This window comes from Somniosus microcephalus, unplaced genomic scaffold, assembly GCF_052327205.1.
Source record: "Somniosus microcephalus isolate GS21.2 unplaced genomic scaffold, FLI_Smic_1.0 unresolved_chr1, whole genome shotgun sequence".
Taxonomy (NCBI): Eukaryota; Metazoa; Chordata; class Chondrichthyes; order Squaliformes; family Somniosidae; genus Somniosus; species Somniosus microcephalus.
The window spans coordinates 26694161-26708966 of record NW_028225179.1 but is presented as its reverse complement, the minus strand read 5'-3'; the positions used below and the strand labels follow the sequence as shown (position 1 = coordinate 26708966).

Below are 14806 nucleotides of genomic sequence, written 5' to 3'. Positions count from 1 at the left end.
CACTGGAGTTTAGAAGATTGAGAGGGGACCTCATAGAAGTGTATAAAATTCTGACAGGTCTAGACAGACTGGATGCAGAAGGAATGTTTCCCTTGGCGGGTGAGAACAGAACTAGAGGACATAATTTAAGGATAAGGGCTAAACCATTTAGGACAGAGATGAGGGGGAATTTCTTCACTCAGAGAGTGGTGAACCTGTGGAACTCATTGCCACAGAGGGCAGTGTACGCCAGCTCATTAAATATATTTAAGAGGGAATTAGATATATTTCTACGGGCAAAAGGGGTTAAGGGTTACGGAGAGAAGGCGGGGACGGGATACTGAATTAAAGGATCAGCCATGATCTCATCGAATGGCGGAGCAGGCACGAAGGGCCGAATGGCCTACTCCTGCTCCTATCTTCTTCTATGTATTCCCGGATCATTCTGTTTCTGTTTCAAATGGCAGAGCTCACAGTCCCGGATCATTCCGTTTTTTTTAAAGGAGAACGATTTCAGTTTTCATGACCGACGTGTTGAATTCAACTAAATGTGGCGGGGCTCGTCCGGGATTTGAACCCGGGACCTCTCGCAATTTAAGCCATGGAAATTCCCTAAGCGAGAATCATACCCCTAGACCAACGAGCCGCCGATGTTATGTTTTAAGTTGCATTGCGATTCCCTGCGCTGGTGCAAACCCAGCTCGCAGAAGTCCTGTTCATTCAGTTAAAATGTTTAACTTTTCCTCAATCCGCTTCTTTTTGCGAGCAGTTTCCTTGAATCTGCTCACAATTCTCCCCATAAAAAGAAACTCAGCAGCATCTGCGGCTGCGTGGCCTAATGGGTAAGGCGTCTGAATTCGGTTAGCGAGTTTTTCAGTTATCAGAAGATTGCAGGTTCGAGTCCTGCTGCGGTCGTTTAATTAACTGGGCGACACTTTTTCTGTTCCGAATCTGGCTTCAAACCGACAATTTTTGACAGTCCCTCAACTGAAGCAGTGGAAGGCCATTTGCTTACATTAAGCTGATTGTACATTTTCAACATTGTAGATCTGGGTGCACGGGCAGGATAAGCGGTGAAGTGGACTTTCTTTCAGGGTATTTCTGCTTAGATGCAAAAAGCAGGAAATGGAATGGCTGAGAGCAGTATATGGTTGAGTCGAGGTGGCCGAAAGGTTAAGGCGATAGACTGTTAATCTATTGCCGATCTGTACGCGAGGGTTCAGCTCCCATTCTCGTCATTATTACGTTTGATACTGGTACAATTTCCGAGCATTTAACTGAATCTTGCCTAAAATAAGCTTTCAAATGCAATTTCGTCAGAGTCGCTCTGGTGCTCCTGGTCTGTGCCCCATGCATTACTCATATCTTGTTAAAATTAAAAGAGACCACTGCAATTCTTCAACTTCTTGAATGAAGTTGGAGCAGTGATCGCGATTCGGAGATTGTCGAACTCCTCCTTTCTTCTGCTGAGATTGTCACCGAATGAAAGAGTAGCGGGACCAGAGCCAAATGATTAGGGAGCAGAAACATAAATTTCTCCTTTAGGAGGCAATGTAATTTCAAAAATATTTATCAACCTTAATGACGAGATTTTCTGTTTTAGTGTCTTTGGTTGAGATATAAATAAGGGGCGAGACATCCTCGTTCTTTTCGGCATACTCTCATGGGATCGGAGGACCCGGTTTAACGTCTTACTAGAAAGACGGAGGCACCAACAGTGCAGCACTACCTCATTACTGCACTGGGGTGTCTGCCTGGATTATCTGCTCAAGTCTCTGGAGTGGTGCTTGACTTTGCTGCCGCTGAGCCACGGCTGACACCTAGACTCAGTTCATTTGGCTGGAGAGAAATGACGGAGATAAAGGGAAAAATTACAATGGAGTAAACTTTCAATTTGTCACCCAACAGAAAAGCGGGCATCGTAATCGGCCGCCTGTTATAGAAACAGTCCGATTTATGTTGCCATCGATTTCATAAGCATTGAAAATCAGGCCTGTCTATAATGGAATGGGTCGTGGTCAGTTGTTAATCACTCTGGGTCTATTTAAACCGGGAGTGCTCACATTCCCGGATCATTCTGTTTCTGTTTAAAATGGCAGAGCTCACAGTCCCGATTAATTCCGTATTTTTTAAAGTAGAACGGTTTCAGCTTTCATGACCGAGGTGTTGAGTTTAACTAAATGCGGCGGGGCTCAGTCCGGGATTTGAACCCGGGACGTCTCGCATTTTAAGCCACGGAAATTCCCTAAGCGAGAGTCATACCCCTAGACCAACGAACCACCGATGCTCTGCTTCAAGTTGCATTGCGATTCCCTGCGCTGGTGCAAACCCAGCTCGCAGAAGTCCTGTTCATTCGGTTAAAATGTTTAACTTTTCCTTAATCCGCTTCTTTTTGCGAGCAGTTTCCTTGAATCTGCTCACAATTCTCCCCATAAAAAGACAACCAGCAGTATCAGCGGCTGCGTGGCCTAATGGATAAGGCGTCTGACTTCGGTTATGAGTTATTCAGTCATCAGAAGATTGCAGGTTCGAGTCCTGCCGCAGTCGTTTAATTAACTGGGCGACACTTTTTCTGTTCCCAATCTGGCTTCAAACCGACCATTTTTGACAGTCCCTCAACTGAAGCAGTGGAAGGCCTTTTGCTTACATTAAGCTGATTGTACATTTTCAACATTGTTGATCTGGGTGCACGGGCAGGATAAGCGGTGAAGTGGACTTTCTTTCAGGGTATTTCTGCTTAGATGCAAAAAGCAGGAAATGAAATGGCTGAGAGCAGTATATGGTTGAGTCGAGGTGGCCGAAAGGTTAAGGCGATAGACAGTTAATCTATTGCCGATCTGTACGCGAGGGTTCAAGTCCCATCCTCGTCGTTATTACGTTTGATACTGGTACACTTTCCGAGCATTTAACTGAATCTTGTCTAAAATAAGCTTTCAAATGCAATTTCGTCAGAGGCGCTCTGGTGCTCCTGGTCTGTGCCCCATGCATTACTCATATCTTGTTAAAATTAAGAGAGACCACTGCAATTCTTCAACTTCTTGAATGAAGTTGGAGCAGTGATCGCGATTCGGAGATTGTCGAACTCCTCCTTTCTTCTGCTGAGATTGTCACCGAATTAAAGAGTAGCGGGACCAGAGCCAAATGTTTAGGGAGCAGAAACATAAATTTCTCCTTTAGGAGGCAATGTAATTTCAGAAATATTTATCAACTTTAATGACGAGATTTTCTGCTTTAGTGTCTTTGGTTGAGATACAACTAATGGGCGAGACATCCTCGTTCTTTTCGGCATACTCTCATGGGATCCGAGGGCCCGGTTTAACGTCTTACTAGAAAGACGGAGGCACCAACAGTGCAGCACTACCTCATTACTGCACTGGAGTGTCTGCCTGGATTATCTGCTCAAGTCTCTGGAGTGGTGCTTGACTTTGCTGCCGCTGAGCCACGGCTGACACCTAGACTCAGTTCATTTGGCTGGAGAGAAATGACGGAGATAAAGGGATAATTACAATGGAGTAAACTTTCAATTTGTCACCCAACAGAAAAGCGGGCATCGTAATCGGCCGCCTGTTATAGAAACAGTCCGATATATGTTGCCATCGATTTCATAAGCATTGAAAATCAGGCCTGTCTATAATGGAATGGGTCGTGGTCAGTTGTTAATCACTCTGGGTCTGTTTAAAAAGAGAGTGCTCACAGTCCCGGATCATTCTGTTTCTGTTTGAAATGGCAGAGCTCACAGTCCCGGATCATTCCGTTTTTTTTAAAAGGAGAACGATTTCAGTTTTCATGACCGAGGTGTTGAATTCAACTAAATGTGGCGGGGCTCGTCCGGGATTTGAACCCGGGACCTCTCGCAATTTAAGCCATGGAAATTCCCTAAGCGAGAATCATACCCCTAGACCAACGAGCCGCCGATGTTATGTTTTAAGTTGCATTGCGACTCCCTGCGCTGGTGCAAACCCAGCTCGCAGAAGTCCTGTTCATTCAGTTAAAATGTTTAACTTTTCCTCAATCCGCTTCTTTTTGCGAGCAGTTTCCTTGAATCTGCTCACAATTCTCCCCATAAAAAGAAACTCAGCAGCATCTGCGGCTGCGTGGCCTAATGGGTAAGGCGTCTGAATTCGGTTAGCGAGTTTTTCAGTTACCAGAAGATTGCAGGTTCGAGTCCTGCTGCGGTCGTTTAATTAACTGGGCGACACTTCTTCTGTTCCGAATCTGGCTTCAAACCGACAATTTTTGACAGTCCCTCAACTGAAGCAGTGGAAGGCCTTTTGCTTACATTAAGCTGATTGTACATTTTCAACATTGTAGATCTGGGTGCACGGGCAGGATAAGCGGTGAAGTGGACTTTCTTTCAGGGTATTTCTGCTTAGATGCAAAAAGCAGGAAATGGAATGGCTGAGAGCAGTATATGGTTGAGTCGAGGTGGCCGAAAGGTTAAGGCGATTGATATACCTATCAATTCGTCCAATAAAAGGCGACGAGTTAGGAACGTAACTAAAGGTTTTTATTGACTAAATAACAGAGCCCACCCTCGTGGGTGATCGGGTCCAACAAGGAGGAATACCAGCCAGTCGACTACCTTTATACCTGGGCAGGTAGGTGGAGCCATGGGCGGAGTCGGAGGTGGTCAGCCCAGGTATAACAGCGCGACAAGAGGCGACCTCGTATCGTGATACAACGGTGATAACAATACAACAGTGATAACTATAGTGTAACGATAAAGTGGTTTACCACATTCACCCCTTGTTTAGATTTGAGTCCGGCGTGGTGAAGTGTACTACCAGTTCTGGTATGTCAGTCTGTCCGGAGGCCTCGTAAGCCTCTCCGATCGTTGCAGCGGCGGTGCTGCATTATCCGGTGTTAGTGCTGGTGTCTGCGTGGTCGGCGAAGGCTCGTGGGGTTCCGGCATGCCGTCTACCTGGGCTGGAATTGGGGGGGTGGTGGGGGGGGTAAAGGTGGTGTCTCCGGAGTGCCCGAGGGTGCGAGGTCTCGTAAGGAGACAGTGTCCTCCCGCCCGTCTGGGTAAGCCACGTAGGCGTACTGGGGGTTGGCGTGCAGGAGGTTCACCCTTTCGACCAGGGGGTCTGTTTTATGGGCCCTCACGTGCTTTCGCAGCAAGACGGGCCCCGGAGAGGTCAGCCAGGTTGGTAGAGTGGTTCCCGTAGTCGACTTCCTGGGGAAAACAAACATTCGTTCATGGGGGGTGGCGTTAACGGCAGTGCAAAGTAGTGACCGGATGGAGTGCAGCGCTGTCGGGAGGACTTCCTGCCAGCGGGAGGTTGGGAGGCCCTTAGACTTTAAGGCTAAGAGGACGGCCTTCCATACCGTCGCGTTCTCTCTTTCCACCTGGCCGTTCCCTTGGGGGTTGTAGCTGGTGGTCCTACTTGCTGCAATACCTCTCGCTAGTAGGAACTGACGGAGTTCCTCGCTCATGAAAGAGGAGCCCCGGTCACTATGTATATAGTTTGGGAACCCGAACAAGGCGAAGAGGTCGTTCAGGCATTTAATGACCGTGGTACTGGTCATGTCTGGGCAGGGGAAGGCAAAGGGGAAACGGGAGTACTCATCAACAATGTTGAGGAAGTACACATTACGGTCAGAGGACGGGAGGGGCCCCTTAAAGTCGATGCTCAGGCGCTCGAAGGGGCGGGTGGCCTTGATCAGGCTTGCTCTGTCCGGCCTAAAGAAGTGCGGTTTGCACTCGGCGCAGGTCTGGCAGTTCCTGGTTATGGTCCTGACCTCCTCGATGGAGTAGGGCAGGTTGCGGGCCTTAATGAAGTGGTAAAGTCTGGTGACCCCGGGGTGGCAGAGGTCGTTGTGGAGGGTCTGAAGTCTATCACTTTGCGCGCTGGCGCATGTAATTCGTGACAGAGCATCGGGGGGTTCGTTCAGCTTACCTGGCCGGTACAAGATATCATAATCGTAGGTGGAGAGCTCGATTCTCCACCTCAAGATCTTGTCATTCTTGATTTTGCCCCTCAGCTTGTTATTAAACATAAAAGCGACCGAACGTTGGTCGGTAAGGAGGGTAAATCGTTTGCCTGCCAGGTAGTGCCTCCAGCGTCGTACCGCCTCCACAATCGCCTGAGCCTCCTTCTCGACCGACGAGTGTCGGATCTCAGGGCCCTGTAGGGTCCTTGAGAAGAAGGCCACCGGTCTCCCCTCCTGGTTAAGGGTGGCGGCTAGGGCGAAGTCGGATGCATCGCTCTCGACTTGGAAGGGGATGGACTCATCCACTGCGTGCATAGTGGCCTTGGCAATGTCTCCCTTAATGAGGGAGAAGGCTGCGCACACTTCCTCCGTAAGGGGGAAGGATGTGGACTTCATGAGGGGTCTGGCTTTGTCCGCATAATTGGGCACCCATTGGGCATAGTAGGCGAAGAGCCCCAGGGTTCTCTTAAGTGCCTTAGGGCAGTGGGGGAGGGGTAGCTCCATGAGGGGGCGCATTCTTTCGGGGTCGGGGCCAATGAGTCCGTTCTCTACTACACAGCCAAGGATGGCAAGGCGCGAGGTGTTAAACACACATTTCTCCTTATTGTAGGTGAGGTTCAGCCGTTGGGCTGTACGGAGGAATTTCTCCAGATTCACGTCGTGGTCCTGCCGGTCGCGGCCGCAGATGGTGACGTTATCTAGGTAGGGGAATGTGGCCTGCAGTCCGTTCTGGTCAACCATCCGGTCCATCTCCCTTTGGAAGACCGAGACCCCGTTGGTGACACCGAAGGGGACCCTAAGGAAGTGGTATAGGCGCCCATTCGCCTCGAAGGCGGTGTACTGGCGGTCCTCGGGGTGGATAGGGAGTTGGTGGTAGGCCGACTTAAGGTCGATGGTCGAGAATACGCGGTATTGTGCAATCTGATTGACCATGTCAGATATGCGGGGAAGGGGGTATGCGTCCAGCTGGGTGTATCTGTTTATGGTCTGGCTGTAGTCGATGACCAGGCGATTTTTATCGCCGGTCTTAACGACCACGACCTGGGCACGCCAGGGGCTGTTGCTCCCCTCGATGATGCCCTCCTTCAGGAGACGCTGCACCTCAGAGCAAATGAAAGCTCTGTCCCCAGCGCTGTACCGCCTGCTCTTGGTAGCGACGGGTTTGAAGTCGGGGGTGAGGTTAGCGAACAGGGAAGGTGGCGGCACCTTGAGGGTGGATAGGCTGCAGGTGTTACACGGTGGGCGGTTTAACCTTTGCTGGTTGTCGACTGTGAGTGGGGGGAGGGGTCCACCGTATGCTAGGGTTACACTTTGGAGGTGGGATTGGAAGTCCAGCCCTAGTAGGACGGCAGCGCAGAGCTGGGGGAGGACGAGGAGTTTAAAGTTTTTATACTCTGTACCCTTAACCGACAAGGTCACAGCACAGTAGCCGTTAATGTCCGTGGCGTGGGACCTCGATGCCATCGAGATTCGGTTGCGCGTTGGCAGGACAGGGAGGGAGTAGTGGCTCACCGTGTCTGGGTGGATGAAGCTCTCCGTGCTTCCGCTGTCGAACAGGCAGGTCGTGGCGTGGCCGTTTACTTTGATGTCCATCATCGACTTGGACAGGTGGTGTGGGCGGGCTTGATCCAGAGTGACGGAGGCTAGCGTGTAGGTAAGCGAGTCGTTGTCGTCTGCGGGCGAGGCGGTCGTCGGGTCCGGGGGCCCGGTGGCAGTCGGGCGTGGTGGGTAAAATGGCGTCTCCCACGAGGTAGGACAAAATGGCGGAGAAGATGGCTGCCCCCATAACTCACATGAGGCACTATTGGGGTCGGTTGCCTTGATCAAAGATGGCCGCCCCCATGACTCACGTGTGGGGATACTGGCCTCAGTTGCCGTGAAAGAAGATGGCCGCCCCCACAGTTCGCATGAGGCACTGCTGGCCTCTGAAGATCCGCTCCTGCAGGCCTTAGAGAAATGGCCTTTCTTCCTGCAGGTTGTGCAGGTAGAGTTCCTGGCTGGGCAGCGCGACCTCGGGTGCTTCTCCTGGCCGCAAAAGAAGCAGCCGGCGGCCCGATCGCGGGTGCCCGATGTCGGAGCCGGTACCGGGGGTGGCGGGCCCGGTCGGGTCCGGGACGCCGACGCTGAGGTAGGTCCCGGGGGCGGCGCTGCGAAGGGTATTGCGGTAGGGGTCGGGCCCGAGTCCCAGGGTCGCGAGCAGTACCTGGAAAACGCCTCCTGGTCCTGATGGGCCACTTCCAGGGAGAGAGCGAGGGCTTCAGCTTTGTCCAGGTCGAGGTCTTTAGCTTCAAGCAGTCTTTGCCGTGAGTAGTCGGACCGTAGGCCTTTCACAAAGGCATCGCGGATATTATCTCCCGTATTTTCAACAGCCGTCACCGCTTTAAAGTCACAGTTCCTGCCGAGTGCTCTTAGCGCCCGTAAAAATTCAGCTACAGACTCTCCTGGCTGTTGCGGGCGGGATCTTAGGAGGTGCCTGGTGTACATGTAATTTACCGGGCTGCGGTACTGCTGTTTCAGTAGGTTGATAGCGGCCTCGTACGTAGTCGTGTCCTGTATGAGTGCGTATACTCTCGGGCTCGCTTGGGCATTCAGAAGTCTTAGTTTGGATCTCTGCGGGGCGCCGGATTCTTCCAGGTAGGATTCGAAGCAGTCCAGCCAGTGTTTGAAGTTGAGGGCTGCGTTTGCTGCCTGTGGGTTTAGATCCAGGTACGGTGGTTTGAGGGCTTGCAGCCAAGCCGGCTGGTGTGGCTGTGCTTCTGGGAGGGCTTCTGGCTGGCCAGTAGTAGACATCTTTAAAATTTAGTCAATAAAGTTGATATACGTATCAATTCGTCCAATAAAAGGCGACGAGTTAGGAACGTAACTAAAGGTTTTTATTGACTAAATAACAGAGCCCACCCTCGTGGGTGATCGGGTCCAACAAGGAGGAATACCAGCCAGTCGACTACCTTTATACCTGGGCAGGTAGGTGGAGCCATGGGCGGAGTCGGAGGTGGTCAGCCCAGGTATAACAGCGCGACAAGAGGCGACCTCGTATCGTGATACAACGGTGATAACAATACAACAGTGATAACTATAGTGTAACGATAAAGTGGTTTACCACAGCGATAGACTGTTAATCTATTGCCGATCTGTACGCGAGGGTTCAGCTCCCATTCTCGTCATTATTACGTTTGATACTGGTACAATTTCCGAGCATTTAACTGAATCTTGCCTAAAATAAGCTTTCAAATGCAATTTCGTCAGAGTCGCTCTGGTGCTCCTGGTCTGTGCCCCATGCATTACTCATATCTTGTTAAAATTAAAAGAGACCACTGCAATTCTTCAACTTCTTGAATGAAGTTGGAGCAGTGATCGCGATTCGGAGATTGTCGAACTCCTCCTTTCTTCTGCTGAGATTGTCACCGAATGAAAGAGTAGCGGGACCAGAGGCAAATGATTAGAGAGCAGAAACATAAATTTCTCCTTTAGGAGGCAATGTAATTTCAAAAATATTTATCAACCTTAATGACGAGATTTTCTGTTTTAGTGTCTTTGGTTGAGATATAAATAAGGGGCGAGACATCCTCGTTCTTTTCGGCATACTCTCATGGGATCGGAGGACCCGGTTTAACGTCTTACTAGAAAGACGGAGGCACCAACAGTGCAGCACTACCTCATTACTGCACTGGGGTGTCTGCCTGGATTATCTGCTCAAGTCTCTGGAGTGGTGCTTGACTTTGCTGCCGCTGAGCCACGGCTGACACCTAGACTCAGTTCATTTGGCTGGAGAGAAATGACGGAGATAAAGGGAAAAATTACAATGGAGTAAACTTTCAATTTGTCACCCAACAGAAAAGCGGGCATCGTAATCGGCCGCCTGTTATAGAAACAGTCCGATTTATGTTGCCATCGATTTCATAAGCATTGAAAATCAGGCCTGTCTATAATGGAATGGGTCGTGGTCAGTTGTTAATCACTCTGGGTCTATTTAAACCGGGAGTGCTTACAGTCCCGGATCATTCTGTTTCTGTTTAAAATGGCAGAGTTCACAGTCCCGATTAATTCCGTATTTTTTAAAGTAGAGCGGTTTCAGCTTTCATGACCGAGGTGTTGAGTTTAACTAAATGCGGCGGGGCTCAGTCCGGGATTTGAACCCGGGACGTCTCGCATTTATAAGCCACGAGAAATTCTCTAAGCGAGAGTCATACCCCTAGACCAACGAACCACCGATGCTCTGCTTCAAGTTGCATTGTGATTCCCTGCGCTGGTGCAAACCCAGCTCGCAGAAGTCCTGTTCATTCAGTTAAAATGTTTAACTTTTCCTCAATCCGCTTATTTGCGAGCAGTTTCCTTGAATCTGCTCACAATTCTCCCCATAAAAAGACAACCAGCAGTATCAGCGGCTGCGTGGCCTAATGGATAAGGCGTCTGACTTCGGTTATGAGTTATTTAGTCATCAGAAGATTGCAGGTTCGAGTCCTGCCGCAGTCGTTTAATTAACTGGGCGACACTTTTTCTGTTCCGAATCTGGTTTCAAACCGACCATTTTTGACAGTCCCTCAACTGAAGCAGTGGAAGGCCTTTTGCTTACATTAAGCTGATTGTACATTTTCAACATTGTAGATCTGGGTGCACGGGCAGGATAAGCGGTGAAGTGGACTTTCTTTCAGGGTATTTCTGCTTAGATGCAAAAAGCAGGAAATGAAATGGCTGAGAGCAGTATTTGGTTGAGTCGAGGTGGCCGAAAGGTTAAGGCGATAGACAGTTAATCTATTGCCGATCTGTACGCGAGGGTTCAGCTCCCATCCTCGTCGTTATTACGTTTGATACTGGTACACTTTCCGAGCATTTAACTGAATCTTGCCTAAAATAAGCTTTCAAATGCAATTTCGGCAGAGGCGCTCTGGTGCTCCTGGCCTGTGCCCCATGCATTACTCATATCTTGTTAAAATTAAAAGAGACCACTGCAATTCTTCAACTTCTTGAATGAAGTTGGAGCAGTGATCGCGATTCGGAGATTGTCGAACTCCTCCTTTCTTCTGCTGAGATTGTCACCGAATTAAAGAGTAACGGGACCAGAGCCAAATGATTAGGGAGCAGAAACATAAATTTCTCCTTTAGGAGGCAATGTAATTTCAAAAATATTTATCAACCTTAATGACGAGATTTTCTGCTTTAGTGTCTTTGGTTGAGATATAAATAATGGGCGAGACATCCTCGTTCTTTTCGGCATACTCTCATGGGATCGGAGGGCCCGGTTTAACGTCTTACTAGAAAGACGGAGGCACCAACAGTGCAGCACTACGTCATTACTGCACTGGGGTGTCTGCCTGGATTATCTGCTCAAGTCTCTGGAGTGGTGCTTGACTTTGCTGCCGCTGAGCCACGGCTGACACCTAGACTCAGTTCATTTGGCTGGAGAGAAATGACGGAGATAAAGGGAAAATTACAATGGAGTAAACCTTCAATTTGTCACCCAACAGAAAAGCGGGCATCGTAATCGGCCGCCTGTTATAGAAACAGTCCGATTTATGTTGCCATCGATTTCATAAGCATTGAAAATCAGGCCTGTCTTTAATGGAATGGGTCGTGGTCAGTTGTTAATCACTCTGGGTCTGTTTAAACCGGGAGTGCTCACATTCCCGGATCATTCTGTTTCTGTTTGAAATGGCAGAGCTCACAGTCCCGGATCATTCCGTTTTTTTTAAAGGAGAACGATTTCAGTTTTCATGACCGAGGTGTTGAATTCAACTAAATGTGGCGGGGCTCGTCCGGGATTTGAACCCGGGACCTCTCGCAATTTAAGCCATGGAAATTCCCTAAGCGAAAATCATACCCCTAGACCAACGAGCCGCCGATGTTATGTTTTAAGTTGCATTGCGATTCCCTGCGCTGGTGCAAACCCAGCTCGCAGAAGTCCTGTTCATTCAGTGAAAATGTTTTACTTTTCCTCAATCCGCTTCTTTTTGCGAGCAGTTTCCTTGAATCTGCTCACAATTCACCCCATAAAAAGAAGCTCAGCAGCATCTGCGGCTGCGTGGCCTAATGGGTAAGGCGTCTGAATTCGGTTAGCGAGTTTTTCAGTTATCAGAAGATTGCAGGTTCGAGTCCTGCTGCGGTCGTTTAATTAACTGGGCGACACTTCTTCTGTTCCGAATCTGGCTTCAAACCGACAATTTTTGACAGTCCCTCAACTGAAGCAGTGGAAGGCCTTTTGCTTACATTAAGCTGATTGTACATTTTCAACATTGTAGATCTGGGTGCACGGGCAGGATAAGCGGTGAAGTGGACTTTCTTTCAGGGTATTTCTGCTTAGATGCAAAAAGCAGGAAATGGAATGGCTGAGAGTCTTTGGTTGAGATATAAATAAGGGGCGAGACATCCTCGTTCTTTTCGGCATACTCTCATGGGATCGGAGGACCCGGTTTAACGTCTTACTAGAAAGACGGAGGCACCAACAGTGCAGCACTACCTCATTACTGCACTGGGGTGTCTGCCTGGATTATCTGCTCAAGTCTCTGGAGTGGTGCTTGACTTTGCTGCCGCTGAGCCACGGCTGACACCTAGACTCAGTTCATTTGGCTGGAGAGAAATGACGGAGATAAAGGGAAAAATTACAATGGAGTAAACTTTCAATTTGTCACCCAACAGAAAGCGGGCATCGTAATCGGCCGCCTGTTGTAGAAACAGTCCGATTTATGTTGCCATCGATTTCATAAGCATTGAAAATGAGGCCTGTCTATAATGGAATGGGTCGTGGTCAGTTGTTAATCACTCTGGGTCTGTTTAAAAAGAGAGTGCTCACATTCCCGGATCATTCTGTTTCTGTTTAAAATGGCAGAGCTCACAGTCCCGATTAAATCCGTATTTTTTAAAGTAGAACGGTTTCAGCTTTCATGACCGAGGTGTTGAGTTTAACTAAATGCGGCGGGGCTCAGTCCGGGATTTGAACCCGGGACATCACGCATTTTAAGCCACGGAAATTCCCTAAGCGAGAGTCATACCCCTAGACTAACGAACCACCGATGCTCTGCTTCAAGTTGCATTGTGATTCCCTGCGCTGGTGCAAACCCAGCTCGCAGAAGTCCTGTTCATTCAGTTAAAATGTTTAACTTTTCCTCAATGCGCTTCTTTTTGCTAGCAGTTTCCTTGAATCTGCTCACAATTCTCCCCATAAAAAGACACCCAGCAGTATCAGCGGCTGCGTGGCCTAATGGATAAGGCGTCTGACTTCGGTTATGAATTATTCAGTCATTAGAAGATTGCAGGTTCGAGTCCTGCCGCGGTCGTTCAATTAACTGGGCGACACTTTTTCTGTTCTGAATCTTGCTTCAAACCAACCATTTTTGACAGTCCCTCAACTGAAGCAGCGCAAGGCCTTTTGCTTACATTAAGCTGATTGTACATTTTCAACATTGTATATCTGTGTGCATGGGCAGGATAAGCGGTGAATTGGACTTTCTTTCAGGGTATTTCTGCTTAGATGCAAAAAACCAGGAAATGGAATGGCTGAGAGCAGTGCATGGTTGAGACGAGGTGGCCGAGAGGTTGAGGCGATGGACTGTTAATCGAGAATGCGGATCCCATCCTCGTCGTTATTACGTTTGATACTGGTACCCTTTCCGAGCTTTTAACTGAAACTTGCCTAAAATAAACTTTCAAATGCAATTTCGTCAGAATCGCCCTGGTGCTCCTGGTCTGTGCCCCATGCATTACTCATATCTTGTTAAAATTAAAAGAGACCACTGCAATTCTTCAACTTCTTGAATGAATGTGGAGCAGTGATCGTGATTCGGAGATTGTCGAGCTGCTCCTTTCTTCTGCTGATATTGTCACCGAATGAAAGTGTAGCGGGACCAGAGGCAAATGTTTAGGGAGCAGAAACATAAATTTCTCCTTCAGGAGGCAATGTAATTTCAAAAATATTGATCAACCTTAATGAAGAGATTTTCTGTTTTAGTGTCTTTGGATGAGAGCTAAATAATGGGCGAGAAATCCTCGTTTTTTCGGCATACTCTCATGGGATCGGAGGGCCCGGTTTAACGTCTTACTAGCAAGACGGGGGCACCAACAGTGCAGCACTACCTCAGTACTGCACTGGAGTGTCAGCCTGGATTATGGGCTCAAATCTCTGGAGTGCTGCTTGACTTGGCTGCAGCTGAGCCACGGCTGACACCTACACTCAGGTCATTTGGCTGGAGAGAAATGACGGAGAGAAATGGAAAAATTATAATGGAGTAAACCTTCAATTTGTCGTCCAACAGAAGAGCGGGCATTGTAATCGGCCGACTATTATAGAAACAGTCCGATTTATGTTGCCATCGCTTTCTTAAACATTGAAAATCAGGCCTGTCTTTAATGGAATGGCTCGTGGTCAGTTGTTAATCACTCTGGGTCTGTTTAAACCGGGAGTGCTCACAGTCCCGGATCATTCTGTGTCTGTTTAAAATGGCAGAGCTCACAGTCCCGGATCATTCCGTTTTTTTTAAAGTAGAGCGATTTCAGCTTTCATGACTGAGGTGTTGAGTTTAACTAAATGCGACTGGGCTCGTCCGGGATTTGAACCCGGGACTTCTCGCATTTTAAGCCACAGAAATTCCCTAAGCGAGAATCATACCCACTAGAACAACGAGCCGCCGATGTTATGTTTCAAGTTGCATTGCGATTCCCTGCGCTGGTGCAGACCCAGCTCGCAGAAGTCCTGTTCATTCAGTTAAAATATGTTTATCTTTTCCTCAATCCGCTTCTTTTTGCGAGCATTTTACTTGAATCTGCTCACAATTCTCCCCATAAAAAGAGGTTCAGCAGCATCAGTGGCCGCGTGGCCTAATGGATAAGGCGTCTGACTTCGGTTGCGAGGTATTTCAGTTATCAGACGATTGCAGGTTCGAGTCCTGCGGCGGTCGTTCAA

At 48.7% G+C, this 14806-nt stretch overlaps 5 non-coding genes across 5 annotated transcripts; 2 read left to right on the top strand and 3 right to left on the bottom strand.

Annotated features, from left to right (window-relative positions):
- Positions 1-535: 535 nt before the first annotated feature.
- Positions 536-625, bottom strand: trnap-agg (transfer RNA proline (anticodon AGG)). Its single transcript is given in 2 exon segments — positions 536-571; positions 590-625. It is a non-coding gene; the product is annotated as a tRNA-Pro (tRNA).
- Positions 626-2436: 1811 nt separating this feature from the next.
- Positions 2437-2526, top strand: trnar-ucg (transfer RNA arginine (anticodon UCG)). The gene is given in 2 exon segments: positions 2437-2473; positions 2491-2526. It is a non-coding gene; the product is annotated as a tRNA-Arg (tRNA).
- A 1273-nt stretch (positions 2527-3799) lies between these two features.
- Positions 3800-3889, bottom strand: trnap-agg (transfer RNA proline (anticodon AGG)). The gene is given in 2 exon segments: positions 3800-3835; positions 3854-3889. It is a non-coding gene; the product is annotated as a tRNA-Pro (tRNA).
- Positions 3890-10296: 6407 nt separating this feature from the next.
- On the top strand, positions 10297-10386 carry trnar-ucg (transfer RNA arginine (anticodon UCG)). Its single transcript is given in 2 exon segments — positions 10297-10333; positions 10351-10386. It is a non-coding gene; the product is annotated as a tRNA-Arg (tRNA).
- A 1272-nt stretch (positions 10387-11658) lies between these two features.
- Positions 11659-11748, bottom strand: trnap-agg (transfer RNA proline (anticodon AGG)). Its single transcript is given in 2 exon segments — positions 11659-11694; positions 11713-11748. It is a non-coding gene; the product is annotated as a tRNA-Pro (tRNA).
- Between the last annotated feature and the right edge of the window lie 3058 nt (positions 11749-14806).